This window comes from Leptonychotes weddellii, chromosome X (genome assembly GCF_054177405.1).
Source record: "Leptonychotes weddellii isolate Sample4059 chromosome X, ASM5417740v2, whole genome shotgun sequence".
NCBI lineage: Eukaryota > Metazoa > Chordata > Mammalia > Carnivora > Phocidae > Leptonychotes > Leptonychotes weddellii.
In genome coordinates, this window is record NC_138385.1 from 16,259,243 (window position 1) to 16,268,145 (window position 8,903).

General features: G+C 38.0%; 1 protein-coding gene across 4 annotated transcripts in view; it reads left to right on the forward strand.

Annotated features, from left to right (window-relative positions):
* RAP2C (RAP2C, member of RAS oncogene family) overlaps window positions 1-5,667 on the forward strand; it is a 15,757-nt gene extending 10,090 nt beyond the window's left edge. For all 4 annotated transcript variants that reach the window (XM_081808241.1, XM_081808240.1, XM_081808243.1 and 1 more), the window contains one exon: window positions 3,167-5,667. The gene's annotated coding sequence lies outside the window, so the exon portion shown is untranslated. The remainder of the gene's footprint in view (window positions 1-3,166) is intronic.
* Window positions 5,668-8,903: the final 3,236 nt, after the last annotated feature.

The following is an 8,903-nucleotide window of genomic DNA, read 5'->3' on the forward strand; positions in this document are numbered from 1 at the left end:
AGGTACAGATCTGTGATTCAACAGTCTTGCACAATTCACAGTGCTCCCCATAGCACATATCCTTCCCAATGTCTATCACCCAGCCACCCCATCCCTCCCCCCTCCCCCCTCCCCCCTCCAGCAACCCTCAGTTTGTTTCCTGAGATTAAGAATTCCTCATATCAGTGAGGTCATATGATACATGTCTTTCTCTGATTGACTTATTTCGCTTATCCCTTCCTTTCTACCCCAGGTTTACCATAAACTTCTAGGGTGCACATTCTCCTTACAGCACAGTCCCACTTTCATTCCAAGATTCAATGCTGTAGTTTGAGTATTTAACTTGGATATGAAAATGCCAAGTAAAAAATGTAAAGGGAAATTCCTTTTTTAAAAAAATTCCTTTGGTTAAATCTCCAGAATATCCTATGTCTACAACTGGAAAAAATTAAAATTGATTATGTTTGCACATTTATATTTGCTAAAAAGAATGCTAATAAATACATTGTATTTAGAAATGGCGAATCCAGCTAAGCTAAAAAGACATTCATAAACTGCTAAGTGTTTCAGGAGCCTTTGTTAATATCCCAGGCATTCTGCCACGTGAAATGATGTGCTAGTCTGGAATCAAGAATCTCCCTTTTCTTCATGCTGACAGAAATAATGATCTTCTTTTAGTTCTGTGTTTGGTACTCTCGGGTACCAACTTACCCCGCTTGGGAGACCCTATTTCATCATTTCCTGAGCAGAAGGTTTGGACTCTGTGTGTATGTGTGTGTGTGTGTACTCTTCCTTGACAAAATCTAATGAGAAAAAAAGTGAAAAAGTGAAACCAGTTAAGCAAGATTTGGAGCAGAAGCTTCCAGAGTTGAGATTTGTTGGGTGTTTTACTGGAAACTTGATTGTTGAGGACAAGGGTCACTTGTGTTCTGTCTTACAAGCAGCAAGTTATACTTTTGCAATCTGTCTGGATGTGCTGTCCTGGGAGTTAAAAAGTATGAGTTTGACCAGCTGCCTTTAAAGCTTCTGGAATGTTTTTTAAATGAACGAGAGTTGTTAGTACACTGAAAATGTTGCTGTCAGAGTGTGGAGCAATAACATTTATATTTTGCATTCTGTGAAATTCTCATCTTGAGAGAGACTGTCCTTTTTGCTTAATGCAAGCTTTTGCTTCAGGATTTGTTACTGCAGAGAATCACCATTTATTACTCTTCTGAAAAAGAGCTGGTATTAATACTTTGTTTAATGGTATGCCTCCTCTTAATATTAATGAGTCTGACCCAGGATTTATCTATGTCTCTTGATTTCACTGGAGTATTGTCATCCTGTGGAATGTGGACGGACCAAATGTTAAGCAGATTTTTAGAGGGTGAGAAATAATGCATCTATCACCTTTTATTTAATGTAGATTATGGTTGATAAGCTGGCTTGTATTCTTAGTGTTTATTTTGGCTAGAAACAAATGATTACTACTTCCTCAATTTGATTTCAGAGAATGCCCGAACTACTAAAACATCGTATGTTACAGGTCTTCACTATTTTTTTTTTTTTAAAGATTTTATTTATTTATTTGAGAGAGAGAGCACATGAGAGGGGGGAGGGTCAGAGGGAGAAGCAGACTCCCTGCTGAGCAGGGAGCCCGATGCGGGACTCGATCCCGGGACTCCAGGATCATGACCTGAGCCGAAGGCAGTTGCTTAACCAACTGAGCCACCCAGGCGCCCCACAGATCTTCACTATTGAAGAGACAGAAGCATATTTCAAAATCCCAAACCCTTTATGATTTATTTTTTTAAATGTGGATTAAAATTTACAGCAAACTAATTAATTTAAATCAATTGAGGAAAGTCTAGTCTGAATTACTGAAAAGTCTTCACATTGAATTGCATATATATTGAAATACTGTTGTCTTCAAATAGGTATAAAAAAATCAAATGAGGCTAAAAAACATAAAGGCCCTCAGTCTGGATATCAGAGACATAATTCTGGTCTTTTAGAATTTATAACACGGTTGAGAAATGAAAAAAAAAAAATACCTGACATTTGCATAGTTTTTAAGGTATTTTCACGCATTATGTGATATTTACCACAACCCTTGAGGAAAGAATTTTTATCTTTATTTTAATGATGAGGAAACTGGACTTGCTCACACTTAAATAACCAGCATCCTAGTTAAAAATTTGATGCAAAAAAGGTTTAATTTTAATTGGAAAAAAACATTTTATAATTTCTAAGGAGGCAAATTCTTCTCCTATTTTTCCTAATGTGTTTAGGTGGCGGAATTTCAATAATGAGCAGAAAGATACTCTTTAAAAGTAATCATTTTTATGATATAGCATGTGTACAAGTTTCAAGTACTCTTTGTACTCTTTGTTTCTGGCTTCATTTAACAACTTTTATCTTTGACATTAAAAAACAAATGTAGTAGTGATCCAGCACAGTTAAAGGACTTTGTGTCTGAATGAAAGATTTTTTTTTCCCCTTGGTATTAATTAGAAGGGCAGAAGTCCGTCAATTGTGAGAGTGGAGCCTGAGAAACCTCGATCAGAGGAGAGGTCCCTGTGGTTGGGAGGGTGTCCAAAACCGGGCAGACCACAATGGGGACCGGAAACTGCCGCTGTCACCTAGCATCCAACCCAAGTCAGGGTACTTAGTAGGTGCTCAATAGCTAGACCCTGATTGCATTACATTTTCTTACTTTAAATTATCCCCCAAACCCTACATTTTGAAAAAGTTTCGCATGCTGTCCAGTTTGCTCATAATGAAGATGCATTTGATTCGAATGCCACTTCCCACTAAATGTATGAAGAAATCAGATTCAAAATAGAAGTACTGTCTGCTACTTTTGTACTGCAAAATCTTGTAAACCGGTAAGAACATGGTTAATATTGTATAAAGTATAAAACAAGTATGAAGTATAATAATGTAGTTAAAAATAAACCAGAGGAGTTACATATACACAGTGTATTATAATCTGTGCATCATAGTGTTTCTAATTTTCATGGACTCTCTTTGATCACGTAAAATTATTTTTTAATTTAAACTGATGGGGGACACAGTGAAATTCCACCTTAAGATAGTTCTTCTGGTGCCAGTTCCATGTGCATGTAGATCTGTTGTCAGTGTTCTCATTTGAAACTGTAATCTATATTCCTATCTTTTTACGACATTTTCATCTTAATTGCAGATAAAACTCAGAGGAAATTTGCACAGATGCTGCTTTGGAGAACTTTACAACCTGGGTTGCAGAACTGAGCCTTGGTAAACCTGTCTCTATTACAGCATGTTGCCATACATCTAATTCAGTGCATAAGGTCCTTGGTCTTCAAGATCCATCGGCCTTAAACAGGAATGCTTAGCACGTTTACCATATGTTTAAAATCTGTTCTTTATCAATCAGTCCTTTTGTAGCTTTCTAAGTTCTTATCGATGGCTAATATGCAAGAATTAATTTTTAATATTTTAATTGATTTCTTTAATCAGTTTCTCAACTTGTATTTATTAAATACTCAAACTCAGTATTACCTACTCAATGCCTTTTAAAAGAAAGTTATAATGGAGAAAAAAATTGAGCCTTAAACAAATGGTTACTTCTGTATATTACCTCGCACCAGTGCTTCATTCTATTTGTAAAATCTTTCTCCTTTAAATGATTGGTTAATACTTTGAGACTTTGTTTACGTGTGGCAGTGTTGTAAAAAGAAACTAAAGATCACGTTTTTACCCTGATGGATGGAATATCCCTTTTCTTCAAGTACAGTTTGTGATGTGTTTTTGTAATTAACATGTTCTGAATGTTCCAATTGATATTTGAAATTGACAGTAGAGCATTTAGCTGAAGAGTTAAGCGTTTGATTCCATTAGGTTTTCACATGTGTTAATCTCATTTACAGCATCGAATTGCAGCAGTAACATTTTCCTTTCTGTGAAGTTCTAAATTTAGTTATGACCTACTTAGCAATGCCTTTGAAAAGGGATATTGTATCCATGGTAAATTAATTGTATACCTAAACAGAGATCGCTCAGCTTTGCCTGTCAGGCTTGTAATTGACATCTAGTAGACTTCTGCACATGTAAAATTGAATTCAAATAAAATCATATACGCTTTCTAGTTCTTAATATTTGTCTTTCTGGATAATAGTTTAAAGCAATATTTGTTAAAGTTTTCTTGCACTATCACAGTTGCTTTTTAGTTATTTCTCAAGAAGCATGTTCGTAGTAGAGACAAAAATCTGTGTTAACAGGAGAGGATAGCGCCAAGTCTCTGGGCTTTTTTGTTTGTTTGTTTTGGGGATTTTTTTTTTTTTTCCAAATGTGCTTCTAATAGCCATTGCCTTCCATGTTGTTTACCTAATCAGCACATTTTGTCTGAATACTTGAACATTTTAACAGTAATACAGGTATAGAAACAGAAAGGAAACTTATAGAGTAATCTTTTGGTTCAGTTTTAACATCTTGATAACAAGCGCTTTTTCTAGCAACAACTTAAAAATTTTGTAAGTTTGACAGTATTTTCTCGTTGGGTTTTTATTTGGTTTTAGTTGCGTGCTTTTAATTTGCAGAAGTTAGTAACTGCAGCTCACCTACTGCACCAAAGTTCTCGATTTTAGGAGCCCAGCTTTAGTCATTTGAACATGCTTCTAAATAAAACAAAACAAAAAACCAAAACTATACTTTTGATCTATAATAATAGCTCAATAACTTTGTCAAGGAAAGCTCTAATATATGCAGTGATGGTTTATGGAAGGGTGTGGCAATTTTAAATTTATATTGTGTGTGATGTTCAAATAAAGTGACATCTACATTCATGTGATTTACTGGTCAGCATGACCATTAATTATTACGTAGAAATTGATTAAACTTTGATTTCCTTTTTTAAAATCGTGTTGCATTTGATTCCTGATCAGATTCCCTCAAAGTGAACCCTTGATCTGAGATTTTGGAGTTTATGGTGAGGTTGTAGGGTGGAGGCAGTTGAAACATTGTTCCTTATTTATAAACCACTTGAAATGAATACCTAATTTAAGTTTGCACTTTAATACCAAACTTAAAAACCAAACACTCAGTACAGAGTAGGTTAAGTGGTCATGGTTCATCTTTATTAGCTGTGTGAAATTCTAAAGGAATCAAATAATTCATGATGATTTAAAATTTTTCTGCAGATGACTTTTTTTATATGCAGTGTTTCTTTCCTATGGATAGTCCCCTGCCCTCCCTCCCCCACCCCCATTGATCTCAGCAGCAAATTTAACTTGAATTCACTTAGGATCACAGGAATCAGGGGAAAGTGATTTAAAGGTGGTTTCTCCAGCACATTTTAAGAAAAGGGACCAAAAGTTATTTTAGCCTCCTCAATAGATTGCATGTCAAGTTGCTTATTAGGATAATAAATTAATATTAAATGCAATATATGTCTTGTCTTTACTATGGCATCTGTTTAGGAGTTGTTCAAATCACTGCAGTAGGGCTCTGCAAATAAAATCATGTAAACTGTTAATGGATCTAATGTACTGTAACTTTATCAATGAAAGGTAAAAATCTCAACAAGTACAAACATTGAACAATGACCTATAAAGATTTGTAAAAGTAAAATTTTTCCAATAGATTTCATTCTTGTCATTTTGTAAGATGACCCTGCAGTCCACCTGTTTGTAACTTTTTTAATAAAATAGACATCTGTATTACCAAGGTTGGTTTCTTGAATTTTTTGGTATGTTACTAATTCTAGATTTGCTAACTTGTAAATCTTTCTCCTAACTGACGCCCGTTGCTTTTATCAAAATGATTGTGTTGTATTGTAGTACATATTGAAAGAAACGTTCACTTGTGTCCTTAGTCACCATTCTGGCATATGTGGGGGGGAAACTAACCCATATCCTAAAATGTAATATTTAATCAATTGAATCACTTCCAAATAAATTAGAAGTTAGAACTAATGGGTGGAAAAGAATAATATATGACTTGTCACATTTGGAGAAAGTGGTCCAACTACAAATCTGTTGGCTGGCATTATCCATGTATAGGAGATTTCAGACAGTATTAAGCAGTATAATTAAATTTTGAACTACCAAATGAATTAAGAACAACACAATCGAGTTATCACTTTGTTTTATCCAGTGGAAGGCTTTGCCAGTCCCTTTAGCTCACTGCCTAACTCAATATTTTTAAGTTGTTGAACTAACCGCCATGTTTTTTAGACAGGTCTTTCTGTCCGAACATATATGGACTGGATTTTTTTTTTTAATTTGTAAAAATGGGCAGGTTTATATACCTATGTCATAACACATAGAAAGTATCTTACTGTTCTTTTTTTTTTTTTTTTAAAGATTTTATTTATTTATTTGACAGACACAGCAAGAGAGGGAACATAAGCAGGGGGGAGTGGGAGAGGGAGAAGCGGGCTTCCAGCTGAGGGGAGAGCCCGATGCGGGGCTCGATCCCAGGACTCTGGGATCATGACCTGCGCCGAAGGCAGACGCTTAACAACTGAGCCACCCAGGTGCCCCGAAAGTATCTTACTGTTTATTACCACTGACGGTTATTGGTCTGGAGTTGGGCTCCACACACCTCATGTATGCTGTACTAGATGTGGTCCTTGACGTTGAAAAACTCTTTTCTACAATGAAGGCGCTCATGATTTCAAGGCCCTCCCTGTTTCCTCCTCACTGAAGTACTATCCTTTCATCGCTCAAGGTTAACGTTTTTAACCAAATGAAAAACAGAGATGATGAGAGGATGGACTAGGGTAAGAGCTAAGTGGTTCTAGCCCGATGAGCCAAGTACGTGCTGGATATCAATCAGGAAGCTACTCCGGGTAACCTACAGCTACAGCTGGGTCACTCTTACCTCTTACCCCTCCCTACCCTCTTCATGTTGTTTCTTAGGCACAGAGAAGGTTCATCCGGTCTTCACACGCCTCCAGGATATATATAGCAGCTTGGGATCGAGATCCAAAGCTGTAAGACATCTCGTTCAGATTCAAAGCAGGGGCGGTTTTTCAGATAGGCTCCTGTTTTCACCTCTATCTATCTCATTTGAGCCAGACTGCTATCTGGTGTTTAGGATTTTATTGTCCCCATTTTGTTGTTGATGAAACCAAGGCTCAGGAAAGTTGTGCCTTAAGATCATAAAGGCAAGGTCAAATGATTAAAATGTTGAGGAATTTTCTTTGGGGCAAGTTTTAAAATTATCATTGGGTAGAGTCAAATGGGTGCTATTAAAATTCTAGAGCTTGCGGAAACAAGATAAGACACAGCAAGAAATAACTGAAGTCATTGTGACAGTCCATATGTAACAAAATACTGTGGGTCCTATTTAAAGGTAATGTGTTTGTTAAACTGCTAAGAGTTTATGTAAGACATAAGCTATTTTCATTATGGCTATTTTTCTTTTGGAAAGGCAATGTCTTAAATCAGGATTTGGCAGCCTTTGGCCGACAGGCAGAATCCAGCCCAGTTAGCAATGCCAAAAGAACTGTAGTTAGATTTAGCAGCTGTATCCTGGATCCATTGCAGAGCTCAGCTGTACCCTTTCTCTATCTAAACTTAGAGTGTGAATGGAGGCCCAGAAGTGCAGCTGATCCCAGACACATCCTTTATCAGCAGAGACCTGCTGCTGTGCTTACAGGCATCATTCTATGGCCCAGGCCATCCCACTCCCAAACGCAGTGGTCCTGCCCTGTATTATAGTTCATGAGTCTCCTACAGACTGTGAGCTCCTTCGAGATGGAGCTTTGCCTAAGTCACTTCATCCTCAGTGCTTTCCTCCGGTGCATTATAGGTGCTCAGTAAGTATTTTGTGAAATTATAGTCTCAGAATCAGTATGGCAGATGGGTGTTCAGTCTTGAGAAAACCCTGGCTTTGCCATCTCTTACTGGTCTTCATTTATAGCAGGTAGCATGAGAAATGTGTTTTCTCCCCCTATTTTCCTTCATCCTCCACAGCGCGAAGGGGTTTTGTTCGCTTGTTTTGCTTTCTGTTTTTGTTTACAATTGAAGTAGTTGTTTCTAAACTCACTTCCAAGAGAAACGTATACCGTGGAGCGATGGTCCATACAGGCATGCAGTAAATATGGACTGAAGGGCCTTGAATCTAAGATTAAGTCCTACAAGACTCTAGCGAGAAGAGTATAATCACGAGAGAGTATTTGCTGCCCTTGCCTGAATTTCCTCTCCCCAGTAGATCCCAAAGCTGACCCAGACCTGCCCCAGCCAAGTTCTTAGGCAAGTCAGGGAAATGCTCATACTGAGTATGAGCAAAAACCTCCCCAATGTTTCCCCTTTAATGAGGCCATAATTTCTATTCTCACTGCAAAACCTCAGGTAATTCCCCACCCGCACCCCTACGGCCATGCTCTCCGCCTTTCCTTTACCCTGGTCCCCATTGCCTCAGTGTGCCTAAGCACCAACTTCCGCCACAGGAAACTAAACTGCTACCCTTCCCCCTCCCTTCTCTATGAATCTTGATAGTTTGGTGAGTGATTAAACTCATGGAAGTAAGATTTCTTTTACTCTGGTGCCCCCCTACTCCAACACTCGGTCTCCAAATCCTTTGACACCAATAGTTGGAGACATTGTCAGGTTGGCCTTAAACCAGCGTAAGGTTATATTCAAAATAGCGGCTCCCTGTATGTGCTTCAATGTCAGCGACCTGTGCAGTCTGCCATGTAACCAGAGACTCGAAGATGCCCCAGGAAGCCCTCCAGGAATTGGCTCCTGAGGCTCTGGCTACTTTTACTTCATGCTGTAAGCCCCAGGGAATGCCGGGACTTAGTAGTTTGACGCTCCTACCAGCTGCTGTAAGCTTTAAAATCTGGAGGGGGGGGTGCCAGGGGAAGGAGAGGGACTTAAGCCCACACTAAACTTCCGCTGGGGCTTGGAAATAGGTATTAAATCTACAGTTGAGAAATGGAAGGATCCCTGAGG